The sequence below is a fragment of the Alligator mississippiensis genome, chromosome 4 (assembly GCF_030867095.1).
Source record: "Alligator mississippiensis isolate rAllMis1 chromosome 4, rAllMis1, whole genome shotgun sequence".
Classification (NCBI taxonomy): domain Eukaryota; kingdom Metazoa; phylum Chordata; order Crocodylia; family Alligatoridae; genus Alligator; species Alligator mississippiensis.
Window position 1 is genome coordinate 135,953,306 of NC_081827.1, and position 19,168 is coordinate 135,972,473.

Here is a 19,168-nt window from a genome sequence, read left to right on the forward strand (position 1 = left end):
AAGAAAATGTGTCTACTCATATTGCATTTTGTTAGTGCTCCTGTCTGGAAAAAACTAAACCCAGATTGACTTTCTCCTAGGGGAGCAGCTATTTTGTTGAGTTATTTTGCACTAAAATTTAATTTTCTCAAGAAAAATCTGCTGTATAATGTAACTTGTATTGAGTTGCTTTTATACATATTGGAATAAGTGCTGCTAAAATCTTCATATTGAGTAAAGCGTTTTGGAGATTTTCCTGCACAGACGTTCATGAACTTTTAATAAACCCTCCAAGATGTCATTCTAAAATACTGTTTTCACTATTATAAAAAATAACTTGTATCTCTGGCAAAGTTGCATAAAACTAAGGAAAAAGAAATGTTCTATTTCAAATGTGAAGTTGATTCAAGAGTATTAGTTAATTATTTCATCAGTACATATACATTATAAATCTCAATAGCGGTGCTGGCTTTCATTGAAGGTAGTCTGTCATTTTATAGAAGCTAGAGATTGTTATTAGGGAACTCAGAAAAATAAATGTACACATAACACTTTTTTTTTAAACTTCCTATGTTAGAATTGTTTCCAAATCTTACCTAAGCAAGAAGTAGTTTCCTCAAGCAATTATATTTGGTTAGAGACACCTTCCCAAAAGAATCACCTAATGTATTGAGTTCAATTTTTGATGCTCTGACTTTTGAAGGACTATTGAATAGTTACTCTCATCATCTCATGTTTAAGTGGAATAAAAGAAAAGGAAAACATTATCCTTAAGAGTGGGGTTTGGCCAGGTTTTGGTTCCAGTAGAGAAAATTCTGTATCTATTTTTCATTTTTCTCTTAGGGAGGTAAGGGATTTCCTTATTGCTAGTCTGCCTGGGACAAATTAAAGCCTGCTTTAATTTAACACAACTCAGCTGAAGTCAATAGAAAAATGTCTATTTTTTTTCCCTAGGGTGGAATTTGTTCCTCTGCCTTTTTCTTTGAATCATTTGAGTAAAAAAAAACAAACGTGAGAGTGAAAGGCTCTGTGGGTACTGTGTTCTGTCCATATAAATTTACAATTTTTCTATTAATGCCAATGAATAGGAAAATTTAAAAATGCTCTTTATGTTTGTACCATTTTTAAATGATATTTCTCTAGAAACACCATCATTTCTTCTGCAATAGGATAAGCCAATTATTATGGTTTCCACAGCAGATACTCACCCCAGTCTGGTCTGCTTTTCAAAGAAGAATGGTGTAGAATGGTGTTTTGAGTCTTCTTTGCCAGGACAAACCAGAAGACAATAGCCTGTGTTTTCAAAAGCAATGTGGCTTCCAGTGAACCCAACCCAGAATCATTATTTTTTAGAGATTAAATCTGTTGGACTGGTTATATTTGTGCACACTTACTGGCTCTGTTTCACTGAGTAGTTCACTGTATGAGTGCAGTGAGGTTCTCAGTGGTGTGGACCAATATGATATTCCTATTAAGATTTTTACATAGAAATGTAACTACAATATGAAGGCAATATTCTGCTCTTCTTACTTGCAGAAAACTCTCAGTGTTGCTAGTGGAAGCACTGTGCACAAAAATGAGGACAAACCATTGTAACAGCTTTGTTGTGTAATACCAAGTATAACACTTTGCTTTGGGGGTGCTTAAGTATACTTATGTAACATGTTAGACAAATATGTCTCATTTTTATGATAGTTGTCTAAGTTGTTTCAGTGTACTGTCGAAAGTATGCAGTCTGAAATGTCATTGAAGGCAATAGTTAAGTGTATGTGCCATAGGTATCTAGCAACAAATGGATTACAGTAATGCTCAAGAGTTAGAAACATTTCTGATTATTGGACCATAATCTCTTATTTTGTCATGAAATAAATCATCAGTATTTGTGAATGCTAACATGCACTTATTTCAGTATTATATTTTTTAAAATTATTACATTTGTGAATTTGAAATTGCCTATATTTTTTATGGGACTAACCTTCTCTGGAAGATTTCTATAAATATTTAGATTTTTTTTAATAAACCTTTTGGTATAGTAAGGAAAAAAGTGTGATGGAATGAGAACTAAGAAAAGGCTTACCCAATTTTCTTGTCAAAATACAAATGTAACTTTGTGTTAGTAATCTTTTGGCTGTATTAGCAAAATGCTATAATTTATATTAAGAAGGATTATATACACTGGATTATGATACTACAGTCCTTATACTAGCAAAACAATTCATAAACTATGACTGTGTAGACAGGGTACGCATGCACTCGTCTCTCTCTCTAAGTCTGCGTATTCATAGCTGGCGCAATTCCTTGTCCTATTAGATATCTGTGTGGTAATTTTTTTTTAAAGTAGCTCTTTCTCATGCTTTTTTGAATTTTTTTTTTTTGCAATTTCTATCACAGGACTGATGCAGTAAAAGACAGTTTTGATTTTGTATTAGCATAAAAAACTCTCAAAAAGCAGGTGTATTTATAAATGAGACCAAGAGAGATCTGTATGACCAACAAAAGTGACAAAAGGTGTTTCTGTCATTTTTCATAATTTCTATATTGTGTTTAAGGATGGATTATTTACACTGTAGCAAAAAACAGGTAATTTTGATTTTTTCTAAATATTAGTTACCACTATCTAGGGGGAGCTTAAATATCCTGACATTCTTTAAAAAAGTAAAGAACAGTTGACAGAGGAAGTCTGGTAACTGTTGCACAACTTTTTTCTGACTATGCCAATTTTTGTCAATCATAAAAAAAAAAAATTATAAGTTTATGTAGCTTTGCAGAAAATTGTGGAATATTTCCTTTCTGACAGTTGTCATATTTGATTTCTTGAAATTAGATGCTGTACTAATCTTTATTAAAATATTTAATACATTTTATAATGTATGCACAAATTAATTGCAATGCAGTTAAAGTTTACTGACAACAGTGCAATAGAATTACATTTCTGTCATCTTTTGGTATTATAGCACATTTAAAAAAATAATTTCATGCAATGCTTTGTGAAAAATCCATATAATACTTCATTTTAGATGAGGACTTATGGCTAAATCTCTTCTTCCTTATGTGGCTATGAATCCATCACTGGAATCAGTCAGTGCAGTTTCTCAAAAATTAATACACTTGTACCTGAGCTCAGAAGTTAATTTTACCACCCTTGTTACTTTTCTTTCCGAGTAATATCTTCAGTTATTTACTTACTTATATTTTGCCAAATAGGAAGTGTGTGTACATTTATCATAAATGGTGTAGGTTTTTTATCTCTGTCTGTGTACCTGTGTGTTTGTCTGTAAGTGCACAGGTATGCATTTACCTACATAAAACAGAAAATGTCTGATTATATTTGTGTGGCATCTTATTTACTGAGTCTTAAAAATCTCTAAATAGCAACAGGTCTCCATACTTAAACCATATGTTCCTTAATATGTGTAAGCACTATATATATTCCTTCCTAAATCTAAGCATTTTGATGATGGATGGAATTGCTAACATACAAAAATAAAGATCAGTAGATATAAGCAAAAAGAGAAATGATTCTCACTATAACTATAAAAGAGAAGACAGATTATGAAAAATAATTAAACAGAGATGGTGTTTATTATACAGAAACTGATGTTCATAATTGCTTTCTATGCAGCAAACCAAGTATAGACTTTAAAATGTAAAAGGTTTTACAATTATTTTCAAGTATTAATTATTTCAGCAGGTAAAAATTAATATCCTTAATTGATCGTTTTTCTCCATTGGTTTGAAGCTTCAGCATTTTGGCAATATCAAGATTATTTTATCAATTTATTTCCTGCAAGCAGCTTTTCTATCATGAACACAGGTTTAATTTCACCAATGTGGCATTTTTGCAATGTTTTAAACACTGAGCTAGCTAAAAGAAGTTAAAAGGTAGTTTGTATATATAATAAATTGGGTGAGGATAAATTTATGTTTAACTGAATTTAGAAAATAAAAGCTGGACATATAATATAAATAATACTGATAGTTGGATAACATACATGTTAAATATTTATAGATTTTGCATAAATAGAAAATATCTATAAATAAAAACACAATTGAGTTATCTGTAATGTATGTCTTATGTTAATGTACATCTCTTTTTCTCAGTACTACATATTAAAAGCCACACTCTACAGATTCGTATATGTTAAAAGTAATTTGGTATGTGGCACTGTGTCTTATCTTTATTTTTTTAGTGTCATAATTATGTTTATTCAAAATTTTACTGCTATCCTTATAATTGAAGCATGCAAACTCTAGTATGTCACAAGCTTAAGCCTTTCCTATATCATTTCAAAATATAGGTAGTTTACCATATAATGCTATGTTCATTCTATTTGTTTTGGTGGACTTCATAAAATACAGTTTCCATTACAATTTAAAACACAAACATTTGCTAACCTATTGCAGCTTATTATGCTGAATATATTAATATTTTATTGTTTAAAATATTTGGTTGCATGCATTTTTTTCAAGTAAGTTCACTTTTTTCTTTTAATCCTTTTTCAAGAAGTTAGGTACCTGGACAGCTATTTTTGAAAATTCCCATGTTAATCAAAGGAGAGCACTACTCAAAAAACCAATAGCTTCCTTTGGCCCTATGCTTACAAAAGGGATTAGGCCAGAAATATCACCATAAATACTGAAGTAGAATAAAAGATGTGTATGCTAAAAACTAGTAACATTGGTCACTAGTGAAGATACAAAAGTATTTTTTTAAAGTTTAGGTAAATCTCTTTAAATTTCTGTATCACTAACCTTTGTGCCTCAAATATGACATTTCATTAGTTGCAAAGATGTGTTTTACAAGAGCCTCCCACAGTATTTACTTCGTCTCCTGTAAAGTTATAGTGAAACTATTCCAGAGTGACTGAACAAGAAAAAGGGAAGCAGAATTTGGCCTCTTAATATGCATTTTTAAACAAACTCTACTTTTTTCTGCATATGTAAGAAAAAGAAGAACCACCCCCAGTAATCACACTTTCAAGGAAAGTAAAATGAATACTACAGTAACCTCCTGAAAAATATATTTTAATAATGAGTTTATGTTTAAATTATGTGTGAAATATTATGTCCTGGAGATGTCTATCTTTCTCCATACTAACAAACAGCTATCTTGACTGTTTATGAAATCTGCTAGTTTTTGTACTATAAATTTCACTACTTATGATGATTTTTTGAAAATTTGTATTGATTCATTTTATTTCAGTTATACATACCTATTGCAACTAAACACTGAAAAGGTAAACAATCAGGTTTCCTCATAGAAGCTGACCTATTAAAGTGTACTGTAGATTGATTTCAGTAGGACAACTTACAGATCAGAGCATATTCCAACTGGAGGGTTGGGGGAATTGGACCAATAGAAAACTTCAGCATGAGCAAGTATGTTCTTAATATGTGCTTTAGAAACTGATGCAATATACTTTTTATTATGGTACTTGGCGTTTCAAAGTTGTTAAAGGGTCTGATTTAGCCTGTCAAAAAAGAGATGATGACTACGATCCATACTGTAAAACGATATGGTCTGAATTTCTGCATTAAAAGTAAATTACTGATGGTCAAACATGGATTAATATTTTTGAGTAAACTTAAGTTGGCATGTTGAATTTCAAAAAACAGAGCCTGCACTTGCTTAAATTTAAGTAAAACAAAAAATGTCACACTATGCTTCGGCTGTTCTGTTTTTCTTTGAAAGCAGAAAATAGATAACTTTGTATATTGTTTAGTTTCACCACTAGATCTACACTGTGATGAAATGAGTAACGTGAAACTTTATTTCATATTTACAGCAGCTAAATAGAAACCGGTGAAGAACATTTAAACTTGTGCTTTGATTCACTGCAGGTAGCGTGAGCATTTATTTGTCAGTACAGTATGTGGGGCAAAATACTGGGACCATAAATTTCAAGCAAACTGTTTTGTACCATACAACATACTTACAAGAAAAACAAGGTTAACACACTTTTAAAAAATGGCTAATGCAATGCACTGTTCAGTGCCTTCTTCCTGGAAAAAAAAAAATTGTCCTACTGCCAGAGTTTCATTTGTGTTGATACCAGTTCAATGCCAAGTTTGCTAGAAAACATTTCTGTTAAAATACAGTGTACTGAAAGAAATCTTTTTTTACAAAATTCTTCATTATGTTTCAAAGGAAAAGTTCTTTGAAATGCATCCTTTGTCAAGCCTCCTTAACTCACTCAGAAACCCTAATTTTAAAATGGTATATTTTTGGTATATCAATATATAAGGGTCTTTTCTCTCTCCGATTAATGTGCTACTGACCTAAGTTGGAATAGGGGAAGGTCAGAATAAAACGGTATTAAGACTGGAGTGTACAAAGAACATGAGTACTTCACAGGTTGTAGAATATACAGTAATTTAGATATTGCATATTCCTTTGAATCCCAATAGGAAAAAGTATGAGGTTTACTTCTAAAATGTACAGAAATATGTTTAAAAATAAAACCCCTCTAGATACTATACAGAAGGCATTTTCAGTTCGGTCAGTTCTGATAAAAATTATTATTTTGCCATAAATTAAAATATCTACACCTTTCTACATAAAATAACTATTAAACTATTTTGCTTCACTGAATCATTTTTCTTAAATTATAGGAATATTCAATTTTAATTAAATATATTTGAAGTTAGTAGATAGTACTAAATAGAAAAATTCAATAATTATGTTTAAAACAAATAAAATTGCTAGTTTCTTTAAGCCTTTTATTTTTCACCTTGACTACACTGCATCAAGGTTAAATTAAACTTTTGGATTTGCAAATTCATATTCTGAATTAGAATGTGAGCAGGCAGGAACAAGGAAAGAGAACCCTAACATGCTATAGGAGGAAGAGGCTCTATATTATGTTTCTTGAAAGCAGGTCTGGTGCTAAATAGGGAGAAAGAGGTTAGAAAAATATGTAATAATGTAAACAATCTTGACTATGAAAATATCACCTTTATGCTAATTATTTATCTATTTGGAATTTATTAATAGATAATCAAACAAAATAATTTCTTCACTTCCCTTTTAAAGAATTTTTTTTTTGTTGAGTGAAGCATGCAAAATTACACTTAATGTTCGTTTCTCTCTCTCCCTCTGATCCTTTATTTTTAAATTCTACAGTAACCTAAAATTAAGTTACTTTCATTCTTACTTTACACTTATGGTAACTGACGCAAGTCTGAAATAATTCAAAAGAATATTAACCCATGAAGGTCAATTTCTCACTGAGTAAGGCCAAAATTTACTGAATTAATTTGCAACCATACCTGAATAAGGCATGCCTTTTTAGTCACCGAAAACCCCATTTTTTCTAGTTCAGAAATAGAAAAAAGTTAATCTTAATCTTGGTTATCTTCAGTTTTTTATTTTATAAAGAAACGAACCCAGTAAAGTCAGAGGTAGGAAAGTGATGGAGAACAGAGCAATCTTTATTTTACCACAGAACTGACCAGAATTAATAAGGAGTTAATTTTACAAGAAAACTATAATATACATTCAGAGAATCTGCTTAAATTAATGCATGCAAAACAGCCTCAAAGTAAAAAAAAAAAAAACAAACAAAAAACTAAAACCTTTGTATGGTCTTATCAGTTAATAAAAACATGGAATCAGATGTATATTTATGTCAACTGTACAAAAGCTGTTGGATACACAGTGGAATATAATCTGCTTTCTTTCAAGTTAAAAATAGAATTCAAATTGATGCACACGTGCTGACAAAGTGGTTATCCCAATAAATGATAGGCTATCTTCTGCTGTTTAAAAATATTAATAAGATGCTGGACAAAAATAGTTTCCATGACCAAATAGGTAGGTCTAGTCACCAAATATTGTCTTTTTAATTTTATTTTATATGTCCAGAAATTGTCATCTGAACTAGTGACGCATGTGACTGCATACACATAGTCTGGATGTAATGAACATATCTTTTTGTAAACTCTTTTTACCTTGTTTCCTGATCATTAGATATGATTTTACTTCAGCAGAAACCGGAGTAGAAAAGTATCCTCGTACTTTATAATAATCACGTAAACATTTTTCTATTGTAATAGCCTAATAATAAGATTTTTAAAAACAAAATATTTGTAATGCCTATAATTTCACACCATTTTAAAAAAATGGCCAGGGTAAACCAGACAGCATCTGTTTTGGCTTAATTGAAACAACATTTATCCTGCTTAGAAAGCTGGTGGTTGAACTGTTTCTTAAGATTTGAGGCTGTATGAAAAAGTTTGATGTCAGAGAGTCTTTCATTGTTTCACTGAAGCAGTTGTTCTCAATTCAACATGACGCAGCTCAGCTAAGAGTCATTTATGCAAACTGCATGTGCTGCACTCTATTTTCCAAATCTGGCTGAAATAGTACCTTTTAACTGTTTAAATCTGATAAAAGTTACCCTTGAAAAAGAGAAGATGGCTTTCAGTATAACCTATTATGTGTAGGTGGAAAAATCTACTGTCAAATATTGCAGAAACATCTACTGTCAAATACGCTGTGGTATTTAGTTCTTAGCTATTAATGGCTTTTGCTAGTCTTTGCAATTCCACAGAGTACACTTTAATTGTTGGAATGGTTATACTGGAAGCTGTGCTACTTTTCTTTACCAGTGTTAAGTATAATCTACATTTTGTAAATGACACTAGGTCAGATTATGTAAATATTATATACTTTAAGAATGATTTGGGTTCATTCAAGATGGAAAAGAAGCTGTGGTTTGGAAAAGCTATGGCTTGAAATACCTTTACTTCACTTTGCAGGACAGTGAGTTTACAAGTAGGTTTTCAGAGCAGACTCTTGAGACAAAATCTTAATTCTAAGGGAATAAAAACTTGCATCTTCACTTTTTTCCCTCCCACCCCATTTATTTTCCTATTATCTGTTGATCAATATTTTGAGACATATAACTTCACTAAGGATACTTGTTTATCAGAAATAGTTCATAAGATCCTAAGAGCCATATTGGGGGCGGGCAGGGGGAGGGGAGTTCCAATTAGATGAAACCACATGGCTGATCTAAAGTAGTCGTGAAAGAGATGGTATAAACAGAATAAATATTAAAGCACAGGGACAAGCATGACTTTCCTTAACTAATCACCTAATCCCTTTTTTTCTTTATGACAACATTTTCTAGAAGGAAGCATCCTTAAGGTGATTACTATAAGGTCTTCTTTTTCATGTAGGGGAAATCAAACATTTGATAACATTTTTTGTAAGGCAAAATGTAAAACAATTTTTGAATATATCAATAACATGTAATATATATATATATAGAGAGAGAGAGAGAGAGAGAGATTTCATTGGTTGACTGATATGGCGAGATGTGACACAAAAGGACACTTGGACGGACAGAAATGCGGATGTACGCCAAAGCAGGCGTACCAAGAAATGTTGGAAATGCTGTTGCTATGAGAGAAACTTGAGAGAGAGACAGAGAGAAAGAAAGATCATGAGAGAGCAAGTTTTCTTTTTTGGTTTATATCAGAAAGATTGCAAACCTCTCCAATTTTTAGCAGGGACAGTTTAGAGCCTTGGATGATATTTTAATTGAGTTGTGGGGGGGAGGGGAGAGAAGAGAAAGAGGGATGGATATTAGATTAATTTATAATACAAAAGCAGATGAAAACTAGAGTGGGGGCTGCATATAAAATGTCAGCATCTTCAGTTATGATAGATATGCAAGTTAACATAGCAGATTAAGTAGATTAGTATGTTTTCCATGCTGATATTGAAACTTAGAATTTAAAATAAAAAATACATATATACATTTATACACGCACGCACACACAGAATAACCCCACCTTTTATATTTATCCATTATCCAGCCGGGATATGGAATTTCTTGCATAATATTCTTAAAAGAGCTGCAATAAAGTCACTTTATGAGTCCATCACCAAAAACGGGGGGGGAATAATTTGCGGGGATTTTTTTTTCTTTTTCTTTTTTGTCTTGCTTCTTCGGCAAAGGGGGGGGGGGAGGTAGTTTGTGCTATGAACTTAGCCTTGCAGCTTCTAGAACTTGAGCCAAAAGGGGCAGGAAGTTGTTTTACAATAGCGTTACAGTGATCTGCCACAAATGGAAAAAGCCAAATGTTGGGCTCTGGGAAGAGAAAAAATATTCTTCTTCCCCTACCTCTTCTTTTGCCCCCCTCTAATGAACCAGCAAGTTTAGCTGAAAGTTCTTTTTTTGTTGCTGTTTGTTTGTTTGAATCTCTTTTTTGGAGTAATAGAAAGATTATCTTACTTGCGTATTCCACAGCGAGCTTGAGGGAAAGAAGTATCAAACGGACGTTTAAAAAAATGCACTTGGTAACTAGCAACGGGACTTTTGGCACGATTCCTTGAGTTTGCTTGAGGTTATGGAGGGGGGATGGGAAGAAGAAAAGCAAGTCTACGTAGCACGTTTTCTTCTAAAATAATAAAACAATAAGGAAGGAAAGCCTTAGAAAACTTTTTTTTTAAGAAAACGTATGTGGATCCTCTAAATCTGAATCCTCAGGCGTTTGTGGCCTGTCTTTGCAGTCCGATGTGGTTTTTTTTTTGTGTGTGTGTAAGCGCTCTCAATCAAACAGCAATCATGGCAGCTGTTTTTCTTCCAGCACAGCAGTTGAGCTGTCTCGCCCAAATGCTTATCAGCTTTTGACTCGGTGCCAAGATAGTTATAAGGGCCAAGCAGCCTCAGCTTGGCTGTGCAGCTGGTTTAGAAGTAAGGGCATGAGAAAACAAAATCACTAAGTTTTGTCACATACAGTATTTACTGCTCCAAATCCCCATTTGCTGCATTAGTTTCTCTGTGCTGCATTTGAATGCTGCTTAGTACATGCATTTGATTTTGGGGGGGGGGGTTGTTTTTTTGGAAAGGGAATATTGTCTCTTGTGTTTCTGCTTTGGGTTTTGCTTTGTTGTTGTTGCTTTTAAATCTGCACCGAAAGGTCCTCAGAAGGAAGAAAAAGAGACGTCATGCAAAGCTCAGTTGGCTGAACTGCATTTTTAAGCATATCGTCATATTGTAGCACGCATAAAAAGAGCCTACTGCCGTGTCTCTCCCACCATCCTTCCTTCCTTCCTCTCCACACACGTATACAAACATCTAAACACACAAGACTGCTTTGTGTGGAAGAAAAATAGCTGCTCTGGATTTGGGGGCAATGCAGTGGTGTTTGTGTGGGGGGGAGGTGCTGTATTAATTGGGTGCGTGCATGCAGTGTGTGTGTGTTCATTGCTAGGTGCATGCATGCAGTGTGCGTGTGTGGATTTGGGGGCTAATGCAGAAGCTGCGTTATTGTGTGGGAGGTGCTGTATTCATTGTTGGGTGCATGTATAAAGTGTGTAAAAGCAAAATAGCTTCTCTGCATGTTGGGGGGGTGCTGTAGTCATTGTTGGGTGCATGCAGTGTGTGTGTGTATGTGAGAAAAATAGCTTCTCTGCATGTGGGGGCAAATGCAGAAGCTGTGGGGAGGTGCTACAGTCATTGTTGGGTGCATGCAGTGTGTGTGTGTGTGGAGGGGGTGCATGCAGTGTGTGTGTGGAGGGGGGTGCATACACTCTGTGTGTGTGGAGGGGGTGCATGCAGCGTGTGTGTGTGTGGAGGGGGTGCATGCAGCGTGTGTGTGTGTGTGTCTGTGTGGAGGGGGTGCATGCAGCGTGTGTGTGTGTGTGTGTGTGTGTGTCTGTGTGGAGGGGGTGCATGCAGTGTGTGTGTGTGTGTGGAGGGGGTGCATGCAGCGTGTGTGTGTGTGTGTGTGTCTGTGTGGAGGGGGTGCATGCAGTGTGTGTGTGTGTGTCTGTGTGGAGGGGGTGCATGCAGTGTGTGTGTGTGTGGAGGGGGTGCATGCAGCGTGTGTGTGTGTGTGTGTGTGTGTGTGTGTCTGTGTGGAGGGGGTGCATGCAGTGTGTGTGTGTGTGTGTGTCTGTGTGGAGGGGGTGCATGCAGTGTGTGTGTGTGTGTGTGTGGAGGGGGTGCATGCAGCGTGTGTGTGTGTGGAGGGGGTGCATGCAGCGTGTGTGTGTGTGTGTGTGTGTGTGTGTGTGGAGGGGGTGCATGCAGTGTCTGTGTGATGAAAAGTAGGCTGCTCACACAGGGCCGTGCCTCTGTTTCATCATCAGCTCTAGCCGGCTCCGTTTCGCCAGCTCACACACTCCTCCTCCTCGCCCAGATTGCTGCGCTCGCTCGCGAGGGGGAGATTGGATTCTGAAAAAAGGCTGCTGCTGCTGCTTGCATTCCTGCTACAAGGGCCTCCCCTTCAGACGGCCTTTGCCAGAGCACAACTTTTTAAAATGCTACAAATAGGATATTCTGATTTTTTTTCCTGCCTTATTTAACCTTCCTCGTTTAATTTTTAAAAGCTGGACTAATTTTTCTTCTTTTCTGTCCTTTGCCTGGCTGTACCGTACCTGGTTAAACCTCCAAGTATTTTCCCCTGATGATCCTCCTTTTTAAATTTTTTTCCCCTCCTCGGTCAAAGAAATTGATATCTTTGACTGAGCCATGAATCAGGCTTTGCTCGTTTGAATTCCATGAGAGTGAAGGGTTTTGTGATTTTTTTTTTCCCTTCCATTACCAATGCACTGTGTTGCTCATGGAGCCAGCTGCTTTCCATATATTTTTTTAAATGTTTTAGGTCTCTGCGCCGCACGAAAAAAGGGCGGATGATGGCCCTCCAACCCCCTTGTAGTCCGACCATGGCTGAAATGGAAATACCGCGAAGGTTGGGGGGGGGTAGTGATAGTTTTATCCTTCAGGGATTCCCTCCCCCCCCCCCTTTCTGTATTTAGGAGGGAAAAGGCGGGGGGGGGCAGTAAAATGCTGTCTCTGGGACAGGTGCCAGCTCCAAGACAAAAGAAGTAGAATAGCAACAAAAAAAAAGGGGGGGGGATTGGAAATTAATAGCCAGCAAAAATAGGAATTGAAAATCTCTAAGAGGCTTTGGTAAAATGTTATCAGCTAACCAACCTTTCTGTTTCATTTTATCTTTAGCTGGTAGCTGAAAGGAGAAAGTTTAGGGATACTTTTTTTTATTATTATTATTCTTTGCAAGCATTTCAAAAGGGTAAGGGGGGGGTCTCTTTTTTTTCCTTGCAGGGTTTGTTTTTTTTGGTGGGGGGGGGGATGCTGAAATACTCATAGTGGCAGTGGTGAAGCTAGGACCATTAGCATGCATCAGACATGCTGTTTGTCTGTTTGCTAACATTCTTCATTCAAGACTAGTTAACTACCAGACAAGCTTAACACGCTTCTGTCTTTCCCCTCCCCTTCTTTCTCTCTTTTCCTCTGTCTGTCCTCCTCTCTTTCCTTCTCTTTCATGCCACCCCTCGTAGCCTCCTATTGTTGTTACCGGGAGCTGGCAGGCCAGGGTGGTTGTGGCAGGGGAAGCATGTGGAGGAGAAGCTGGAGCCCGTTGCTAGGTAAGGACCGCCTTCCTGCTCTCCCAGGCCTGCATGCACTTGCAAGCCCCAGAAATCCCGTGGAGCTCACTCGGTCTCTTCTGTCTGTGCTTTTCCAGGAGGCTGCAGCGCTGCAAGGTGAACACCTTGGCGTCCTCACTCTGTGACTGGTCCCAGAGGCTTGTTTCCCAGGGTAAGACTCTTCCCCATCCCTCCGATGTTTCTCATTGACATGCGGTAACATTGCGCCTTGCTTTGCCACGACAATAGAGTAAGTGACTGGAGCAGTCACCAAGTAGGGGAATGATGAAGTTGCAGAAACTTAAAAGTGCTTATTTGCGACAGCGGATTTGTTCCTTTTGAATCTGGGAGATGCATCTATCTTGTCCGGATTTAGACTCCTTTTAGCGGCGTTTGCTGGCAGGTTATTAGGGAGGTGGGATCGTTATTAATTTTTCGGTTCATTCCTGTGCCCTCAGCTCTACCCTTCCCTTTGCCAGGCTAGCTAAAGCCAGCAAGCTTCATTTTCTTAGCGGACAAAGGTCGATCACAGCTTTTATTTCTGAATGCAAATGTTCTAGGACATGTGCCAATCTTGCCTTCATTGATTACAGTGTAGCTTCTTTTTAAAATTGTACTCTTCCCCCCCCCCAAAAAAACCCCCAAAACAAACTTCTTTGCCTTTTTCAGGGCTGGGGGTAGGGGGGGAATTTTTTTTATTTAACTAGGAAGCTCAAACCTTGAAAAAGAAACAAAGCAAGTGTTGTCATATACATTTTGAGTTCCTTTTTTTTCTTTTTTTGGGGGAGGGGGGTTATTCATAAACAGTCATGTTCAGAGCAATTATAAAATAGCAAATCTTTGGTACAGGAGCCTTTATGCCTTCTGTGTATGTGCATGCACATGCCTGCATAAATGAATGTATATAATTTTGAATGTTAGTGCTGATTGTTGGTAATTGCATCCCACTTCAGTTGTTTTTTCCTATTTTTATTAGTAATGTGCATCTTGGCACAACTATTTCCATTTTTCATATTTAATAGTTTTGAATGCCCAGTATTGCCCTTGTTTAGTTTAGAATTAATGTTTTTGTAGATACCTTAAAGATTACTTTTGTAATCTCTTAAAGGACCAGCAGTATATTTTCTTCTCTTGATCTCTCCTACGTGAATACATAAGCACACTCGCTCTCACTAGTTCTCTTTTCTTAAGTTATTAATGAAATATAGTATTTATGTATGTATTTTACTTCTGTAGGGTGGTGCCATTTATAGATCAAAAGAGCATGTGGAGAACGATATTCTGACTGAATCTTAATTTGACAAGTCTTCTGCACACTTAAGTAGAGTATAGAACTAAGAAAAAGCTGAACCTATAATATTTAGTTTGTGTTGTTTGTGTAACCAAGAACATTTGCAAATATATGAGACTGTATCATTGTTCTGCTGGAAAGAAATGTACTTTACAGGCATACAGTGGCAATCTTATTCCTTCTGTATATACTAGTAGCACAAATTGGTTTCCTTTCTTTACATTGCAAAATGTGAAGGCTTAGTAACATTTTATTCATGTTCTTCCTTTTTATTTTATTTGTTTCTATGAATTTACCAAAGAAACAATAAACCTAAACTGCACCTTTTCTCAAAAACAAAAATATTTAGAATATACCCATACATTTATGGAAAGACAGCTATGAATTCAGGCCATTGAATGTATTGGATCAAAACCATCCACATAATAGCATTGCATTTGGGCTGTTTTATGGCAACATAAAACAGAAAACAATTCATAACTTTTAGTTGTAAAGCAGTATTTATTAGCTGACTGAGCTCAAAACCAGGCAGACACTGGTGAACACTATAGATCAAGAAAGGAATTTAAGAATGTATGGCTCAACTGGTAGCAAAGCTAAAATTAATTTCTTAAAAATATGTTTAGGGCCTGTGTAAGCTCCACACTACAATACAAGTAGAAGAATAGCTGGGCTTCTTAACTTGGGGTAGTAGTTATAAAATCAGAAGAGAGTGAAAATGCACACCAATGGGAAATTCAGCCTGCTTCGTGATGGGTGACCTACTGTTACTGTACCTAGAGGTCTATTTTGCTAGCTTGTGTTATTGGTGTTGCTTTGGTATTGTTGACTAGTAATTTTAAAAAAGAAATGTAAAATCACTTAAAGTGAATTATATTGCATTGTTCTAACGTAGCTGACTAGTTAAAATAATTGATATGGAAATGAAAATGAGAAGACCAGGTATTGGTCTATTTTGTAATGAGATTTTCCTTGTATGTTCTACGAAATAACTTGGTAAGGCATAAAAATCATGCTTGAATCTTAATTGAAGGAAAAAGATGAAAAATAGTGTATTAAGCTGTTGACTTCATCTAGATTTTTACATTTCAGTATTTCTAATATTTGAACTAAAATCAGTGATAGAAATATTTTATGAAACAGTCAACTTAGCAGTGTATCAGGAATTGTCCTAAAACAGTTAACTTCTTAAAGTAAGCTCTAAGGTATTGTTTTGTAGTTGGTGGAGTAGATGTGGTAAAAACTGCAAATAAAAATAATAGTCTCCATAATTTAAAAAAAATCTATATTGTGCTATTTGATATAAATTTTTCATTTAAATGTTTTCATGAATGTAAAAAAATAGGACATGCTGATATCACAGGTTACTAGTTGGAGTTTTTAAAAATAAATCTTCACCTTAAAAATGGCTTGGTTCTTGTTTAAGGTCTTGCATGTAAATGAGATGCATTCAAAAATCCCAGATCTTTTCTGTTCAGACCGTGCTGACAACCACTAAAAAGTATTTCTGCTACCAAATAGTATTGATATAAGGAGACCAGGGAATTCAACAGTAAAAGTTAAATGTGTCCTAAGACTATGAGTAATATGAAGTGCTCAACTGAGAGCAGATATTATGCAAAACATCAAGAGTCGGCTGCTATAAAACAAAATGAGCGAGGCACACAGCACTTTACACAAATGGATGGATTATGATGTGGTAATCACCTTCAAAGGTGATAAATTGGACTTGAATTATTGAAGGCCAAGCCCTGGCGTCCTTAGTCAGGTAAAACTCTCTTTGAAATTAATTGGAATTTTGCCTGCGTGAGCACTGTAGGATTTGGGCCAGGAGATACTAAGGAGAGATTTCCCCCCTTCTCTCCTCCCCTCCAGCATCTCTCCTAATGAGATTTAGTTACTTGGTTTTGCCCATATCACATATTTAAAATAATTTTAAAGGTATATTTTATTTTATGTAGACATTAATACAATACTCCCTTTTTCTAATACATTCTTGACTATTAGGAAATGTTCTCTAGAAAGTTACAACAACACAAAATGCAGTGAAAGGAAGGATTTTTTTCATCCAGATTTTTTTTAAGAAAGTGTCAATGAAGTGTTCCTCACAAATGGAATAACACTGCTGTAATCAGCCTTCATCCCATGTGACACTCACTCTGGTGACATAATAAAGCGCTGCGGGGTCTACCAGGCTACACAGCAAGGCTCAAGGTCTCCTGTGCACACCGCTGCTTAAGGGGTGGATAGGCCTGTGATTGCAATACCTTCCATCCAGAAAATGGAAATGTGTTCTAATTAAACATTTTTCCTCCAAACTGCATCGCATGCTGTCAGCTTGACACAGGTGCAGGTAATCAAACTGTTGGTTATAGAAGAGCTATAACAATGCACGGCCATGTCACTATTCCTACTGGTACAGTGTGTGAAAATGGCAAAACAAAAAATTTTTTTTATTCGAAACATGAATGTAGGTTTCAGTTTCTTGAGCACTATAGGTACAAAACCCCCCTGTATTCTCTATGTGTTGATAGAGTAGGCATGCAAACGGCATTTGATTTGTGGAAAGATATGTATTAATTCTTTTTTGTGAATACACAGCTAGACACACTGGCAATTAAAGTAAGAGGTAGAAAACACAGTGGCCAGCATATTATATACGCATAGATAGGTAGAAAGTGGTAAATCAGTAGATTTGAGACAGGAGTAATTTTTAAACTGTGTGCACTCCTGCACGTGCCCCCCCCCCCCAAACCGCCCTCCCAGTACTTACCAGCACAGACTCTCATACAAGTGTAAACCCCTTTACACATGCTGGTTAACTCAGAGCCTGATTCAAAGCCTGTTGACATTGACCATCCCCCTTCTGTTGAATTTAACACTTTGGGTTAATCCCTTTGTGCACAAACATTCACTAAATAATGACATATACACCTTTTACAGGTTCGCTTTTCTAAATCTGGTCTAGATCAAGAGCTGTAAAGTAATCAATTCATGATTTTTAAAAGAAGGATGCATTTAAATTCAGAATCAATCTTCCCCTTTGTTACATCAACTGAAAAGCTCCAGGTAACTTCAGTGATGTCAGGATCCTGCTAATGCATGTAATCTAATCGGTAAAATGGCACAAATGTCTCATTACATGCCCAATCTTTTGACACCCTGACTCATGAGACAGTACATGTAAATAAAAACTGCAGAATCAGGCCCTTTCAAGTGCTCTGATATTTTAGGCCCATTGTTAAATGCATGCACTTGTCATTTTGAGTAGCTCTTTATTAAAAAAACCCAGCTATTTTCTGAAGGTCAGTACTACCAATTATTTACTAATACACTGTTGCCTCGTCGGTAAATGTGTTGCATCTTAACTTGAAAAACAAAAGAGTCTAATGGGAAGCTCACTGAAGTTAATGGGAGTATTTCTCATTAAGCCTCTATGTGTAGTAGTTTGAAATTATGATGCAGCTGTAAGCATGACTTTCTGCCCTCTGCATGTTTTCAAGAGCCTGAAATTATTCAGGAATGTCATTTCCAAATACATCTTAAAATAGATTGTGCATGTCAGTTATAGTTCAAAAGCTGATAAAGGAAGATCCAAGGAGCTTTGTGTCCCTGTTGTAATAAATGAGGGGCGGGTGGGAAGGGAAGAGCCACTGGGTTTGTACTAGGAACAAAACTGAAGCTATGGCTTCATGCATAAGAATTCTCTCTTTAAATTAAAGTATTCTTGGAAGGGTCCTAATTATTTATGATACCCATGTGGTATTTCTTTTCTCCACTATAGGACCAATGTTACCTCAAATCTCATGTCCTGTTATCTTGTCAGGAAAAACATTCAGCTCCTGCCTGATCTTTGTAAAATATTCATAAAACTCGCTCTTTTCAAAACTTTTCAGATACATTAGGGAGAAAAAATAGCTTCTAATACTGATCATAGTTTTTGTAAAGGGGGAAAGGGAATTAAGAAAAAAAATAATTTTTACAAAAAGAAATGGTCCTTTATTAAACATTAATTTAATAAGTCTTCAGGTTCTAGAGCTCTTGGCTGAATGTATTTAAATTGCTGAATGATATTTTTACAGCACTGAATGCAGCTTTCAAGCCTTGTGTGTATTTAGCATGTAATACATACCTACATGCATACACATTTTTAATGGCTTAAATTGCTCATGATATTTCATAGAGAAATTGAAGGAGTGGAACTTTTAATAATCAGAAGCTCATACAATTTTGAGAGTAAATGTGAACTACCCAAAAGAACTAATAAACATTAGCATGTTGAGATACTAAAATTAGAAAAATTTTGAAGGTGACTATTTTCTTCAGTTTCTTTTCTTTTTTTCTGGTTTTTAAGAAATATAAAACTATACTAGAAATTATTGATCTAAAATATTAAAAAGAAACTGCCATGTTTACTTTGTGTCATTTTATTTACTTAGCTTTTGGATTTTAATGTTTTGCAGTCATATTAGGCCTGTCACTTCGCATTCATA

At 35.7% G+C, this 19,168-nt stretch overlaps 2 long non-coding RNA genes across 7 annotated transcripts in view; one reads left to right on the forward strand and one right to left on the reverse strand.

Moving 5' to 3' along the window:
• The window catches only part of LOC109281903 (uncharacterized), a 47,472-nt gene extending 35,452 nt beyond the window's left edge, over positions 1-12,020 (reverse strand). The window contains exon 1 of the long non-coding RNA XR_002088694.2: positions 10,224-12,020. This is a non-coding gene — a long non-coding RNA (uncharacterized LOC109281903). The remainder of the gene's footprint in view (positions 1-10,223) is intronic.
• A 133-nt stretch (positions 12,021-12,153) lies between these two features.
• The window catches only part of LOC106737854 (uncharacterized), a 140,572-nt gene continuing 133,557 nt past the window's right edge, over positions 12,154-19,168 (forward strand). For 5 of the 6 annotated variants that reach the window (XR_002088691.2, XR_002088689.2, XR_002088693.2 and 2 more), the window contains exons 1-2: positions 12,697-13,384; positions 13,483-13,556. This is a non-coding gene — a long non-coding RNA (uncharacterized LOC106737854). The other variant, XR_002088690.2, reaches the window with a different exon arrangement.